Here is a 16,827-nt window from a genome sequence, read left to right on the forward strand (position 1 = left end):
AAAAGTAATGTCATTCCTTAGGCCTCAAGCCTTCTTTCTGGAATTGCTGTCCTCCTGCTTTAAGTCTAGTCCTGATGATTCCGTCCCTGAGGACTGTTGCTGGCCAGCAGTCTCTGTCACAGTTTGAAAATGTCAACTTTTTTTTTTTTTTTTGAGGTACTAGGAATTGAACCCAGGGCCTTGTGCAAGCGAGGCAAACATTCTACCACTCCACTGAGCAGTTGGTACAGTGCTTGCCTGACAAACAAAAAGCAAACAGACAAACAAACAAAAAAACTTTTGGATACCCTTGTCTAGTATGAGATAACCATATTTATGTGGGTTTGTCTCTGTGTCCTCTATTCTGTACCATTGGTCTACAACTCTATTTTGTTGCCAATACCATGCCATTTTTGTTACTATAGCTCTGTAATATAGTTTAAGGTCTGGGATTGTGATGCTTCCTGCTTTACTTTTCTTGCTAAGGATTGCTTTAGCTATTCTGGGTCTCTTATTTTTCCAAATAAATTTCATGACTGCCTTTTTTATTTCTATAAAGAATGTCATTGGGATTTTAACAGGAATTGCATTAAATCTGTATAATGCTTTTGGTAATATGGCCACTTTGACAATATAAATTCTGCCTATCCAAGAGCATGGGACATCTTTCCATCTTCTGAATTTTTCCTCAATTTCTTTCTTTAGTATTCTGTAGTTTTCATTGTAGAGGTCTTTCACCTCTTTTGTTAGATTGATTCCCAGGTATTTTATTTTATTTTATTTTTTTTGAGTCTATTGTGAGTGGAGTAGTTTTCCTAATTTATCTTTCAGTGGGTTCTTTGCTGATGTATAGGAATGTGTTTGATTTATGGGTGTTGATTTTATATCCTGCCACTTTGCTGAATTAATTTATTAGTTCTAGAAATTTTCTGGTAGACTTTTTTGGATCTTCTAAATATAGAATCATGTCATCAGCAAAAAGTGTAGTTTGAGTTCTTTTTTCCTATACATATATCCCCTTTAATTTCTTTTGTCTGCCTGATTGCTCTGGCTAGAATTTCAAGGACTATGTTGAATAGAAGTGTTGAAAGAGGGCATCACTGTCTTAGTTCAGTTTTTAGAGGAAATGCTTCCAATTTTTCCCTGTTTAGAATGATGTTGGCCTTGGACTTAGCATAGGTAGCTTTTACAATGTTGAGGTATGATCCTACTACTCCTATTTTTTTCTAGTATTTAGAACTTGAAGAGGTGCTGTATTTTATCAAATGCTTTTTCAGCATCTATTGAGATAATCATATATATATATATATATTTTTTTTTTTTTTTTTAGGGGGGGTGCTGGGGATTGAACCCAGGGCCTTATGCATGCAAGGCAAGCACTCTACCAACTGAGCTATATCCCTAGCCCCTATCATTCTTATCTTTTAAGTCAATTGATATGATGAATTACATTTATTGATTTCCATATATTGAACTAACCTTGCATCCCTGGGAGGAACCCCACATGATTCTGGTGCACTATCTTTTTAATATGTTTTTGCATGCGACTGGCTGGGATTGTATTGAGAATTTTTTGCTTCTATGTTCATTAGGGATATTAGTCTGAAGTTTTCTTTCCTTGATGCATCTTTGTCTGGTTTTGGTATCAGGGTGATATTAGCTTCATAGAACGAGTTTGGAAGGGTTCCCTCCTTTTCTATTTCAATGGATACTTTGAGGAGTATTGGTGTTAATTCTTCTTTGAAAGTCTTGTAGAACTTGGCTGAGAATCCATCTGGTCCTGGGCTTTTCTTTGTTGGTAGGCTTTTGATGGTGTTTTTCTATTTTATTACTTGAAATTAATCTGTTTAAACCATGTATGACCTCTTCATTCAGTTTGGGTAGGTCAGATGTCTCTAGAAATTTGTCGATGTCTTCGATATCTTTTATTTTGTTAGAGTATAAATTTTCAAAATGGGTTCTAATTATCTTCTGTATTTCAGACATGTCCATTGTGATATTTTCTTCTTCATCCTGTATTTTAGTAATTTTTATCTTTGGTAGCATGGCCAGGGGTTTATCTATTTATTTTTTTCAAAGAACCAACTTTTTGTTTTGTCAATTTTTTCAATTGTTTCTTTTGTTTCGATTTCATTCATTTCAGCTCTGATTTTAATTATTTCCTATCTTCTACTGCTTTTCATGTTGATTTGTTCTTCTTTTTCTAGGGCTTTGAGATGTAGTGTTAAGTCATTTATTTGTTGACTTTTTATTCTTTTAATGAATGCACTCAATGCAATAAACTTTCCTATTAGTACTGCCTTCATAGTGTCCCAGAGATTTTGATATGTTGTATCAGTGTTCTCATTTACTGCTCAGATTTTTTTTATTTCATCCTTGATTTCTTCTACTATCCATTCATCATTAAGTTGTGTATTATTTAGTCTCCATTTGTTACAGTAGCTTCTATTTTTTATTTTATCATTGATTTCTAGTTTCATTCCACTGTGGTCTGATAGATGCAGGGTATTCTCTCTGTTTTTTTTTTGTATTTACTAAGAGTTGCTTTGTGGAATAATATATGGTCTATTTTAGAAAAGAAGCCATGTGCTGCTGAGAAGAAAGTATATTTGCTCGTTGATGGATGAAATATTCTATATATGTCTGTTAAGTCTAAATTATTGATTGTATTATTTAGTTCCATAGTTTCCTCATTTAGTTTCTGTTTGGAAGATCTGACTAGTAGGGAGAGAGGTGTGTTAAAGTCACCCACTATTATTGTATTGTGGTCTGTTTGACTACTAAAATTGGGAAGGGTTTGTTAGATGTACATAGATGCTCCATTGTTTGGGGCATAAATATTTATAATTATTATATCTTGCTTATATATAATTCCCTTAAGAAGTAGGGAATGTCCTTCTTTATCTCTTCTGATTAACTTTGAAGTCTACTTTATCTGAGAAGAGAATGGGAACCCCTGTTGTTTATACAATCCATATGAGTGATAAGTTTTTTCCCATCCTTTCACCTTCAGCCTCTGGATGGTTTGCCCATGAGGTGAGGCTCTTGAAGACAGCATATTGTTGGGTCTTGCTTTTTAATCAAATCTGCCAGTCTGTCTTTTGATTGATGAGTTGAGGCTGTTAACATTCAAGGTTATTATTGAGATATGATTTGTATTCTCTGTTGATTTATTTCTGGTTTTTTAATTTGTCTTAGTTTCTCATTTGGTTGAATGTCCCTTTAGTGAAGATCCTCCCTTTGCTGGTTTTCACTTTTTTTTTTTTTCCCCACATCCTCATGGAATATTTTGTTGAGAATGCTCTGTAGTGTAGGCTTTACAGTTGTGAATTTTTTTAAATTTTTGTTTATCACAGAAAGTTTTAATTTCATCTTCAAATCTGAAACTTAATTTTGCTATATATAAAATTCTTGGTTGGCATCCATTTTTTTTTTTTTCAGAGCTTGAAATATATTATTCCAGGGCTTCCTAACTTTGAGGGTCTGGGTTGAGAAGTCAGTTGAGATCTGAATTGGTTTCCCCTATATGTAATTTGATTTTTTTTCTCTCACAGTCTTTAAGATTTTATCTTTATACTGTGTGTTAGTTGTTCTCTTTATAATGTGTCTTGGTATGGGTTTGCTGTAATTTTGTATATTTGGGGTCCCGTAAGCTTCTTGTATTTGATTTCCAATCCATTCTTTAGATTTGGGAAATTTTCTGCTATTATATCATTGAAAAGATTGTGCATTCCTTTGGTCTGTATCTCTGCTCCTTCATCTATTCTGATAACTCTTAAATTTGGTCTTTTCATGTTATCCCATAATTCTTGGATGTTCTGTTCATGGTTTCTTACCATCCTCTCTGCATGTCCAACTCTACTTTCAAGATTATATATTTTGTCTTTGTCTGAGGTTCTGTCTTCCAAGTAGTCTAGTCTGTTGGTGATGCTTTCTATTGAATTTACAGTTTGGTTTACTGACTCCTTCATTTTGAGATTTCTGTTTTTTTTTTTTTTCACAATCTCTAACTCTTTATTGAAGTGGTCTTTCACTTCCTGTATTTTTTATTTGATTTTACTCCTTATATTATCCTTTACTTCACATATCAATTTAATGATATACAATCTGAACTCCTTCTTAGACATTTCTTCTACTGTGTTATCAGTAGCTTCTATTGTTGAAGCATCTTGGTTTGTTTGTGTGCTTTAATCCCTTGTTTTTTCATGTTGTTAGTGTGTTTTCCCATCTAAGGCAGGATAAATTCTACCCTGTAGACCTATAGTGTCCCTGAAGGTTTCCAGCGCTTTGCCTTTACTGGTGAGACCAATATCAACAGCACCCAGTGTACACAATACATGGCCTTAAACCTAATAGCTCCCACTAAGGTGTCTACTGCTTTCTCACATTAAACCAAAATGATGAGTTCAATAACTATCTACAGTACAAACAGAATATTTGTTAAAACGACTTATAATTCCAAATGGTGGATGAGAGAACAGAGGTAGTGTAGTATGCAATATTCACGAGGAAGGAAGAGAGAAGCTAGAAGTAAAAATTTACAGGAAGCCAACAGAGATTGGCTGTTGGTTGGAGAAAAACTGGAAAGAAAATCCAAGAAAATAGATGAGAGAGGAAGAATATGAACAAAGAGAAAAAATTAAAGACATAAGAATACAACAAAAATGCAAAATGCCATTCATATTTCATTGTCCTCCACACACTGATGCATAAAAAACATCCTGTTCCAAATATGGTAGAGAGATTAGTGAATCAAAAAATAAAATAAAAAAATCTTTCTATCAGTGTTCAACAGTTTCTCAGCCCTGTTTCTGAAGTCTCTCGGGATCACCAAACCTAAATCAGCCCTCTCAAACCCAATCTGTATCCCACCAATCTGGGCCTCATACCTCAGGCTCAACCACATTGCAGTCCCAAGATCTCAATGCTGCTCCTTGCAGAGGGACCATCAGGGATACACTCATGCAAAGGAGCAATTCTGAGATACAGCAACAAGACAAGGGCCACCAGCACTCTCAGCAGGAAGACCCCAGGCCACTCCAAATCTGCAGGCACCCCCACATTGGACCTGCAGGTCCCAGCTGGAGTTCCCAGACAGAGGCTCTTGTGGTGGTAAACCTGCTGGCACTCGGGCCCCAGGCCCTGGCTGGTGTCCCAAAATGGTGCAACCTTGTGCAACCAAACCTGAAGTCTCCCCTGAAGCAGTCCTCAAGGCCGTGGTAGCAGGCTAGTAGTGGCAGTGGTTGTTGGCAGCAGATAGTGGGTCAGCAATAGAGGTGGTTGCAATGGCAGCTGCAACTGCAGCTATTGGGGCAGCGTTACCATACGATCTCTGGGAGTCAGCAGCAGTGTCGGCTTCAGTTGCATCCAGGGCAGCAGTTCTTTTGGGGCAGCGGCACCCAGAAAGAAGACCTCCAGGGGATCTCAGGCTGGCAGCAGTGGAATCAGAGGCAGAAGCAATGGTGGTAGCGGTGCAGTTGGTGGCTGAGTGACAGGAGACTTCCGGTTAAGCTGCAGCGACCACGGAGGTAGTGTGGGCATTTGCACCAGAGGTAACTGAGGCCGGGCACAGAGAAGAGACCTCTGGGTGCTGCAGTGGCATCTCCGTCTGTGGCAGCGTTGTCTGCTGGGGTCACTTTTGCTGCTATTGTTGTTTTTGTAGTTGGACACAATACCTTTATTTATTTATTTATTTATTTTTATGTGGTCCTGAGGATCGAACCCAGTGTCTCACATGTGCTAGCAAGTGCTCTACTGCCCAGCCACAGCCTAAGCTCCTTGGGGTCCCTTTTAAACTGAATCTATAGCATGGAGGTTACATGGACTGCTCTAGTGTAAATCCAGCTGACAAGTACCCAGGGGAGCTAGCCCATGGGTCTTTTTTTGTCTCCTACCCCGCCTTGCTCCCACACCCTGACTCTCTACTTCTTCTCCTTTTGTGAGTTAACTTTTTGTTCATCCTTGCCTTCTGACGTCTCAGGTCACTACAGGGGAGTCTCCAATCAGATCCCCCAACTTTGACAATCTTCAATTTCTGTCCCAATTGAGACCCAAAAAGATTTATCAAAAAGCACAGCTCGGGTTCAGAGTTCCAACCGCCAAGTGTCTCAGGAAGGCCAGTTGCCAGGGCTCCACCACTTCTCAGGGCTCTCATCCCTTATAATCCTGCTGGTGTTTAGTGGCTTTTGTAAAGTTATTTTTAACACTTTATCTAGCAGTTTCAATTATTTGCAGCAGGTCTTTGGATAACCAGTCCACTATAACTAGAAGCCGGAAATCTTACCATTATTGTTTTAGATAAATTTCTTGGGTGACAGATTACTGTCAGAGGATAGGACACTGTATGTTTTGATGCACCTGGAGAACTTGATCCCTGCTTTCTCCTACCACTTGTGTAGGACAGGACCTACTTCCTGCAACCCAGTCAACCTGGAGTAGGACTCTCTAAAATCCCTGCTGTTTGAATCGATAGAAGGTTACATCATTATTGCTTCAATTTGAATTTCTGTGACTAGGGGCAAGTTTGGGTATCTGACCTCTTCTTTCCCTCAGTTTTCAAACTGGGGGCAAACCCCTCACTTACTGATTCGCAAGAGCTTGTCCATGCAGCCAGCTGTTGTTTCACACACACTTTTAACATACAAAACCCTCTTTTTTATATGTTGCAATTTCTCCCCAATTTGTCATTTGCCAGTTTCAAGCTGACTTTTGCAACACAAATTAAAAATGCTTATGAATCAAGTCCATTGTTCTTCTCCTTTGGGTTTCTGGCCTTGTTATCATGTAGCAGATTTCACTATCAATTCTACTATGTATCCCATTCCCACCTGGGCCACTGTGTCACTGGCTGACAAACCCTCCAGTGCACAGATTAGAGCAATGTGTCCCACAGGACCTGTGTTGAAATGCACATGCTTCCACTGCTTTGTCCAGGAGGGGACTTCTGGCTTGCAACCATATACTCTTGGAGACTAATGAAAAGAGAAGAAAGGCCAACAACGGGATAGATGCACAAGCTTCTCACCCATGTGAGCACAGAGAACAGCACACACCTCTGGAGCCACTCATGGGAGGGCATATGTCCCACCCCTGCGGGGCTGGCTCAGGACCCACATGAGCACCTGACTTTGCAGCTGCTGGAAGCTCTCTGGGTGCTCATGTGTCACGCAGGCTTATATCCTCATCTCTCAGATTCGAGGAGGTCTCACATCAGAAGACTTGGATTTTCAAGTCCTTCTGACCTAACAGAAAGTTTTAAGAAAGCTAAGACCTTCCACTATGAATCACTAATTTAGTTTGAAGGTTCAAATTTTAGGTTCTAATTTAGTTTGAAGATTCACATGAATACACAGTACAAAACCAAGACAGTAATTTTGGACACCTGACTATCTGAAATATAACTCCATTTTCTCTAGAAATTATTCACTAATTCTGATATTTCTGACTGAACTTCTGAGATAAATGCATATGTGTGGGTGTGTGTGCACGCACGTGTATAAAGGATGAACTGTGGTACCGCCGCTCCATGGACTACTATTCGAAAATAAAAAGGTAAATGATTGATAAAGATGACAACCTGGAAGCTCTCCTGTGTGGCATCACTTACATAACATCCCCCAAAGGAGGAGACCTGGATAGAATGGTGGGAGTGGCCACCAAGGGGGAGCTCGAGCAAGTCTTGGTGGTGGACAGCTCTGTACTCCATCTATGGGCTAATAAAACAACACAGAACCACATGCTGGACCAATGTCAATCTCCTGGTTTCCTATGATACCATGATCACACATGATGTAGCCACAGGGTGGCGGGGGGCTGTGAAGGAAACTGGAGACTGTCTTTACAACTTCCTCTGCATCTATAATTATTAAAAAATAAAAAAGAAGAACAAAAGAATGGTTTGAAAAATGGGCACCTGGTGACAGACTGGCACAAAGCAAAGGAAACTTGTTCCCAACAGAAAAACAAGAAGAGAGTGCCAACAGCCAATGGCCAATAAACGCATGAAAAGAATCTATTGATTCATGGGAACTTTTCTGATCAAGACAGTAAAATTTTAGGGTGAAAGAGCCTGGAAGGCTGGGGGCTGGTGTAAAGGGTGCATCTGGAGGAGGTGTGCACTGGATTGGTCCTATTGGTTGGCTTCAATTCTTGCTAATCAGGGAGGAGTTGGTACTTCAGGCCTGGGCCTCTCAGCTGCTCTAAACTTGCAACCTCCACCCGCAGCCTCTGCTCTGAGCATTCCCAACCAACACCCCTACTCGGGACCTGAAAGTCATGGAGACACTGGGAACATTAGGTCTAGAACGTGTCTCCAGGCAGAGAGTGAGCTATGCCCACGACATGGTATGATGGTATGAGCTGGGGTTCAGCTCCATATGCTCTGCATTCTGGGGGCAGTTTCCCAACACGTGAGGTAGCTGGGAGCTGCTCACACAGACCTCTTCATTAAGTGTCTGAAAGTAAGAACATAAGATAAAAAAACGGGGGCTTGAACCCACCATCAGGGCTGGCGCCAGGGATCCCTAACCCAGGTGAGCAGTGAGCCTCAATGCCCTACAATCCCCTCTCCAAATCTGGACTCCCAGAAGCAGGCCACGCCCAGTGCTTCTGCAGTGCCACCTAGGCTACTGCCACCTTCCTAGTGGCTCTCCTCACTTTATCATTGGTGAAGCTGCAAAAGCAGTCCTATTAAAACGTAAACCAGACCACATCATGCCTCTGCCCGAAGTCCAAGCCTTTCTAGGACCATCCGAAGCCCTCCACAACACACAGCTGCCACTGGGACCTGGCCCCTCTCACTGATGTGCTCCTGAGGCCCCATCTCCACTGGCTCTTTGCTGTGTTCTGGCACACCTGGCCCACTCCCAGCTCAGGGACTTTGCACTCGCTATTCTCCCCCTGGGACACCTCCTCTGCAGCCTTCCAGGAAATCCAACGCAGAGGCAGGCTGGGCGCTCTGCCACACGCCATATGCCACTGCCACGTGTGGGTTCGAACTGACCACCCAGACCTTGACACTGGGCAGGAAGGGGCAGAGAAGCTGGGGCAAATGTGTCTGGCATCTTTTTAAGAGCAAGTCCCAGTAATTAGTCCCATGGCTCCTTCTAGCTGTAGAGAATGCTAGAAGTAGCCATGGATCTGGGGCTGTATTCTCAACTCTGTCACCACGAAAGAAGAGAAAACTAAGGTGCAGGAGAACCAGAGACCAAGAACCTGCTGAAGAAACCTCTCACGGCCACCCTATGTGTCCACGTGTATACTCCCAGCTTCTCCCACTCCACACCCTCTACCCCAGTGCCTGCTTTGATTTTCTCTAGTGACATAATGCACATGTAGGTGCATGCACGTATGCATGCCATTACTTTATTGGTGCATGCACGTGTGCGTGCCATTACTTTATTGTCACTTGCTCTCTGCTTACCAGAAAGTCAGCTCCACACAAGCAGGGGTCTTGGTTTGCTTCTATTTGCCCAGCACCTACAAGAACACCAGATACAGGAGAGCAGATCCACAAAATTTTGTGGAATCAATTCCATCAAACTGAAATAGGTGCACAAAACTGAAAGTACACTTGTGATTTATCTCCACTAGCCCATATAAGAGTCATAGACTATGACATGAGATTAGAATTTCCTCCTTACCCAATAAAGAGTTAAAAGGACTTTACATGGCCCAGCTCTGACCTCCTTAGTGTGGGCTCCACATGATGTACTGGTTTGCCAGGATGGAGGCAGGAAAGGCCCCAAAGCACTCTGGCAGAGAGTGCCAGATGCCTTTCCATCATACTCCCCCTCCTCCTGAGTGACAATCTGCCCACCAAGATCCTACATTTCAGGCTTCCTTGCAGGTGTGACCAGGTCAATAAACTCCAGTTGAGACTTGGGAGGAAGTGTAGGGTGGTGCTTCTAGGAAGCAACCATGAGAGCAGAGGGTACACCTTGCCCCAGCCTCCTTCTCTCTGTTTGGAATATAGTCTGCTGGCTACACCTGAGAACAGAAGCCATGCGACAGGACACTGGAAAAGGCCTAGACAGAGACCCCCACATGGTCCCTGGACTGGCTACCTCTGGGCTTTTTTCAAGAAAGGGAAGAGACATTCACATTTGAGTCGCACTGCTATTTTGGGTTTTCAGTTGCATGCAGCCAAAATCCATCGTAAGAGCACAGACATCAGGGAGACTCGCCATCTGCGACAAATGGCAGGAGGCCACATAGTCGCTAAGCAGAAAGATTCTTTGAAATGTTCCAGCTGTTTCAATGTATAAGAAACATGGGGGGTGGAGTGGGCGAGGCTCTGTCCTCAGCAGCACTCCTGCCTTCTCCTTTCTTCCTCTGGTCTAACCTTGGATTGCAACATGTGTTTTTAAAAGTCAAGTGTATGGGACATCTTTATAACAGAAGAAATAGGAAAAGGCAAAGAATTAAACTTGTAAAGGACTACAAGTGTTCCCAGGTGGACCTAAGACAGAGACAACTGGACCAACAGAGCCCACAAGAGTACATGCAAAACACTTATGCTGTCCCTAGATGACCCCAGGACACCTCCTGTCACTTGGCAGGCATTGGAGTTCCCTTAGGTATTATTCCTAATGGAGCAGCTGCAATGAGACTTCCTCGAGCATCCACAGCAAGCAGCTCATCACTCACAGATCTCTCCTGGAAGGACAAGGTACTCACTCAGGGAGAATGCACAGACTGCACTGTTAAAAGTCACTGCTTCCTGTGGCCTCAGAGAACACTGCAAAAAGTAACTGTAGCCACAAACCTCCTTCTCTATTAGCCAGTCTACTGGTGTCCCACCAGGCTTACCAAGAAAGCTCAGGAAAAGTATGTGAAAGTCAATTAAAATAATATCAGCAAAAGTGTGGGCAGGTTTCCAAAGGAACACACCGTTAAGCCGTCTCCATAAGTAATTCTTTTCTAAAATGATGTTGCTACCACATAGGACAGACAGATAGTTGTCTCAGGAATGCAAAAGCTTTAAAAAAAAAAAAAGCCCTGAGAACTTGTAAGCCATGTTTCTATGGCCCGTGGCCCCTAAAAAAGCACAAGACCCCCGGTGAGAACAGGAGGGGAGGGAAGAGAGTCAAGTTTGATGACATGGACCCCAGCCTGTGTGCTATTGCCATTCATCTGGGGACACCTGGGGGCCCAGACTTCTCCAAGTGAAGGTAGCACGAGTGGCTTTCAGGGAAGGATGAGGCTGCTGATGCCAGGGATCCCTCAGCTCAGCAGGTTTTCCTTGGCAGTGCCATGCAGATGCGTCCTCCTGCAGCAGCATCCACACTGCCACCTGTCTCTCCTCTACCCCTGAAACGCACCTTGCACCTCCAGTCTTTTCTAGCAGTCTCCAAGAATGTTACAAAGATTTGATTCCTTTAATTATGGCAGAAAAAAAGTCCCTGTATCAGCCCAGTCACTTGATACCCAGAAATCAAGAAGCAATGCGCTGCAGCATCGCCTGAGTCTTTGGAGTCTCTCCCTGCATCTTCCAACTCCAAGATGTGAACACATTTTGAGAAAGCACAAGACCCTGCCACTCTGAAACAAGAACAGAAAGGTAGTGAAAATGATTCAGGGTTCAGGACTCTTCCTGACAGCTGAGAAGAGGGAAACAAGAAGTGTTTGAGGCGAGGACAGAAGAGATGGGCCACTTGGTGTGTGGCACCTCCACCCGAGAAAAGGCCCCAGCTTTGGACATGAGCACATGCTCAGCGTAACTGGGCAAAGTGCAGAGAGGACTCTGATGGGTGCGCCACACTCTGGGATAATGTCCCATGCTCTGAGGGAGACGGGGCACACCTAACCTATGGTAACAAGTTGACCCTTGCACTTGGTCATCTGGCCACAACTTCGATAGCACATTATCAAAATCAAACCAGGTTCCTTAATCCAGGTGGTTAGTCCCATACCTAGCGGTTTCCCCAGTCTGTTCACGTGGCCTGTGTATAGGAATGTATGGTGACAAAGATTAAAATTCACTAGAAAAGCAGCAAAGGATTATACTGAAGACACTGAAGCCACCTGCCCTGGTGCTGGCTTCTCAGAGCCGTGTCCCGCCCTGCCTCCCTCTGGCTGCCTTTCACAATGCTTGAAGATGTTCCTGGGAAAACTGCGACTCACATCTGTTATTTTCTGCTTTCAAAACCCCAGCGATGCCTTCTGCCTACAGATCATTCCATGCCATAGTGAGATTCCCCTCCCCATGGTGTGGCATAGAGTGAGGGACACCCCACCATTCTCGTACCCTGTCCAGAGACAGAAAGTTCTGCCACACCTAAACCTACCCAGGCCCAGTGTTTCCCTGGCCACATGCCTAGTCCCTCTCTGTTCCTGCTGGTGGCAGGCACATATGAGTCTGGGTCCTGCTGCTGCCATTTGCCAGCACAGGAGGAGCTGGGCCAAAAATGAGCAGCACAGACAAGTGTGGGGACAGCTGAAGAAAGAGCTGAGAAATGGTTCCAACCACACACAGTGCTCCTGCCTCACCCTTGGTCACCTGTACTCTGTTTACAGCCAGTAAAGTCCCTTTATGGACCATTCTCTGTCCTTCTGCCACCTCACTCCAACTGTTCCCTGGTTCATCCCTACCTACCTTTGGAAAAATCTCCAAACACATCTCCCGGACAACTTCCTGCCAGGTGGCGTCACCTTCTTTCCCCTTTGTGGCTGGCATGGCCTGCACACTCCTCAGCTATGTTTCTCACCACATTTCACTACTACTGGTTATTTGCTTGCACATCTGTCTGTCCTACCAGCTCTTCGAGGGACTTGGACTTGACAGCACAACACAGTATCTGGTGTTCAGAGAGAACTCAGGTTTAGAGAGAATCCTGAGTACCCCAGCAAGGGGGCTCTGATGTGCAGACTGGTGGCCACCCTCAGAGCAGGAGTCACACACCAGAAAACCCAAGTGCCCAGGTCAAATCATTTTAATAAACTAGTCCCCCAGAGCAAGAGGTATAACAGAAAGTAGACACTTCCTGCTACTATCAACTGCATGCTATGCTATAAGCACATTCGTTAATAAAACATGCTATGTTTAAAAAAATTTTAAATTCCTTTTATTTAAGAAGAGGGCTTTTAGAAAGGGCTGGGGATGTAGCTCAGTGGCAGAGTGCTTCCCTTGCATGTGTGAAGCCCTGGGTCTGATTCCCCAGCACCACAAACAAAAACAAACAAAGAGGGCACATAAGAAGACATTCGTGGTAGTTAAGACAATCCCCCCATCGAGGGCCTTGCTGAGTCTTCCTTCAAGGGGTTTAGCAGGCGAGACTGGACAGGGCAAGGTCATCTTCCCTTCTCTGTTGCTGGGCCACAGAATGGACATCAACCCTGTGTGTAAGTGGCGGTGAACACAGTGAGTAGTCCCCTGGGCTCGTGGCAGGAGATGCAGGGTTGTGTCCTCTTTGGAAAGGGAGCACCCAGCCCCCACGCTCTTCAGAGGAGAGAGGCTGTCACAAAGTTGTCACCAGGCCCAACCCTCTGTCTTCCTCTTTTTGTTTCTGTCCCTGGCTGGAAGGATGCCCAGGATGGTGGAGGGGCAGGAAAAGCCACCACCTGGCCGGGAGCAGCTCTCTGAGCAATGGGGTCACAAGAGTGTCAGAGGCTGTGGGTTCTGTCAGCAGGGAGAGGAAGAACAAAAACCAAGTCACTGAAACATCAGCCAGAGAGGTTCCGACACCAAGGAAAAGAAGTGGGGGACAGAAGCTGGGGCTACTCAGGAACACAGATGAACAAAGACAGTCACCCTCTTGCACTTTGGCTGTAACTGTATATTTTGACAATAATGACTATTAAGGGCCTACTGTCTAGTTATTCAATAAAATGCTATGATATTTTAAAAATAAAGAAAAACATAGAAATGTACAAAATGTAGGAATAACACACACCCATGTATCCAATACTCAAAAAGCAAGAATTTAACACTGTCATGCTTGCTTTTAGTAACTATGGTCTTTAAAAACACATAGTTGTGGGGCTGGGGTTGTGGCAAAAGAGCTGGGCAGGGTGGCGCATGCCAGGGTGGTAGAGTGCTTGCCTAGCACATGTGAGCTCTATCCTCAGCACCACATAAAAATAAAGATATTGTGTCCACCTAAAACTAAAAAATTTAAAACAAAACACATAGTTGTCTTGAATAGCAGACTATTCAGGTGGCCACAGCCTCAAAAGTCACGCTGCCTGAAGCGAAAGACGAACAAACAGGTGGCTGCAGGCCCCACGGCAGCCTCACCTGGCCCATGCCAGGTTGATGGCAAGACTAAAAGCTCTCTGGGGACAGACATGTCTTGAGTCTTATTTGCTGCTGTATCCCTAGCATGGAGCACAGTATCTGGCGCACAGTAGGTGCTCTAAAGTGTTGAGGGAGTGAACATAGGGAGAAATAAGTGACTGGGCTTTTGGGCCCCAATTTCTCAGAGTGGTTACCAGATATGACCTCAACCCAGCCACAACCTCTCTGGGCTTGTGTCCAAGTCTGAAACAATTCGAGAGCTTGACTTCCTAAGCTGGGGGTTCTTTCCAGCTCTAAAACACTGTGTCCAGAGGAACGAGGCAAATGATAAGTCTGAGGAAACCACCAGCGCACACACTGACTTCCTGGGCGGGTACTTATTGGACATGCGTTGTGAATAATCAGCTCTGGATGTTTACATTTCCTTCTTTGGTAAGTCCTCAATCGACAGAAGCAATTTCCTTCCAATTCCAGTTCTGAATAGACTAGAATCATCTTTCCCAGACCATGTGAGCTTATGGGGGAAAAGACTTAACCCCCCAAATTCCACACTTAGACGCTAACTTATGTTCTCCCAGCTGATTCTTATGTTCCTGCCCTTAACACGATTTAGATTTTTTGTTTCTATGGTAACCAAATCTTTTGCTTCTTTTCATGCTTTTACCTTAATTATTAAATTAACTTGAGAAACAATATGCAAATGAATGAGCATTAGGACAATGTCATCCTTAAGGTTCCCTTAAGATGAAAATTAGTGGGCAAAAGCTTGATGAGAAACAGGATATGTGCATTGTCCCAAACACCTCCCCAAGTCATAGCAACACAGAGAACCTGCCAGGCACCGCCTTAACCAAGTAACCAGCAATGGACACATCCACACCACACACCTCCTGACATAGTACTCTAGGCAGGGCACAAGTCACTACCATGGTGCTCTTGCTAATGATGAGAAAACACCAGACAGACCCAACAGAGACATTCTACAAAAGCAACTGGCCAGTGTTATTTAGGTCTCCAGGTCATGGAAAACAAGTAAAGATCAAGTCACAAATCAAAGGAGACCAAGGGCACAGACAACACACTGAAGATCCCAGAGCTGGTTCTGGCACACAAGAGACATCAGAGGACAAACAGGTGACATTTAAACACTGTACCAGTGTGCATTTCCTGGTTCTAGGCAGTGGACTATGGTTGTATAAGATGCTAGTGCTGCAGGAAGTGAGGTGAAGCATGCAGAGACTGAACTGCAAGGGTCATTGGTGCACTGCAGAATCTCTTGGCTGAATGCGGAAATTTAAAAAACTCAGAAAAAAATGGGCAAAAGAGCTGGGCAGGGTGGCGCATGCCTGTAATCTCAGCAGCTTAGGAGGCTGAGTCAGGATGATTGTGAGTTCAAAGCCAGCCTCAGCAATGGTTGAGGCGTTTAGCAACTCGGTGAGATCCCATTCCTAAATAAAATACAAAATAGGGCTGGAGATGTGGCTCAGTAGTTAAGTGACCCTGAGTTCAACCCCTCCACCCCTGCTCCCCAAAAAAGGGCAAAGGACATGAATAGGCATTTCCCGGAAGAGAAAATGCGTATGTATTTTGTTTGTATAAACAAACTCAGGGCAACTTCAACTAAGCTATAATGAGATACTATTAAAAATTGGGGGCCTGATAATTCTAAATATTGGCCCATCTGTGGAACTCATGGAACCCTCTTCCACTATTGGCAGAGGCAATAACTGGTACAGCCACTCAGGAAAATATTCTGGCAGTATCTTGTCTACGTGAAGATGCATGTGCCCCAGGATCTGACAGTTACACCGAGGTATACATCCTAGAGAAGCCCTTGAACGCAGCACCTGGAGACAGACAACAATGATCACAACAGTTTGTAACAGCAAAACACAGAAAACAATTAAAAACATGATGACACGTGGAACATCCTCACATGACAGTGGACGAACAAAGATCACAGTGGGGGGACTTCCACAGGTGGAAAAAAGCTATTGCAGAATGGCATGCGCCCTAAGAAATAGCTTTTATAGTTTGAAAATCAGTAGAACACAAGTCTGCACTGTCTAAATACATATTATAGCAAACTATGAAGAAAGGCCAGGGACAAGGGATCGGGGAAGGCATGAGGAGGTGATCCTGTACCATGGACCCTGGGTGCACAGATGGCAGACCTGGTTAGAAGGGCAACCCATGCTTCTCCTTACATACTGTCAGTATTAAAGGGCAGTTGAGGAAAAACCAAAGGGCAAAAATGCAAAGCATCTCCAGTTCTCTGGTTACAGTTTCGCATGGTAAAGCAGTCTAAGTGACTAAAATAGCTAGGCTTTGTGACACGTTTAGCCTGTAAAGTGGAAGGAACGAATCTGAGGAGAGCAGGTCGAAAGGGGTCAGAGATCAGCTCCCCAGATTGATCTGGAAACACCCACCCCCATCTCTATCTCCCACACATCACAGCCAGAAAGCTGTGTTAAGGGGATGTTGATTTCCTACAATGGACGAGACCTTCTTGATGTCCGAGTTCCTGGGTCGCACCCCTTTGCATTACCTGGATACAAACATGCCTCTGGCCTGAGTGCACTGTGCAGCACCCTTTGGTGGCTCCGTTAGCC

The 16,827-nt window shown here is 43.9% G+C and overlaps 1 protein-coding gene across 1 annotated transcript in view; it reads right to left on the bottom strand.

Annotated features, from left to right (window-relative positions):
* The window catches only part of LOC107155972 (guanine nucleotide-binding protein subunit alpha-12), a 92,080-nt gene that overhangs the window by 30,169 nt on the left and 45,084 nt on the right, over positions 1 to 16,827 (bottom strand). The window lies entirely within an intron of this gene.

The sequence above is a fragment of the Marmota marmota genome, unplaced genomic scaffold (genome assembly GCF_001458135.2).
Source record: "Marmota marmota marmota unplaced genomic scaffold, marMar, whole genome shotgun sequence".
NCBI classification, from domain to species: Eukaryota; Metazoa; Chordata; class Mammalia; order Rodentia; family Sciuridae; genus Marmota; species Marmota marmota.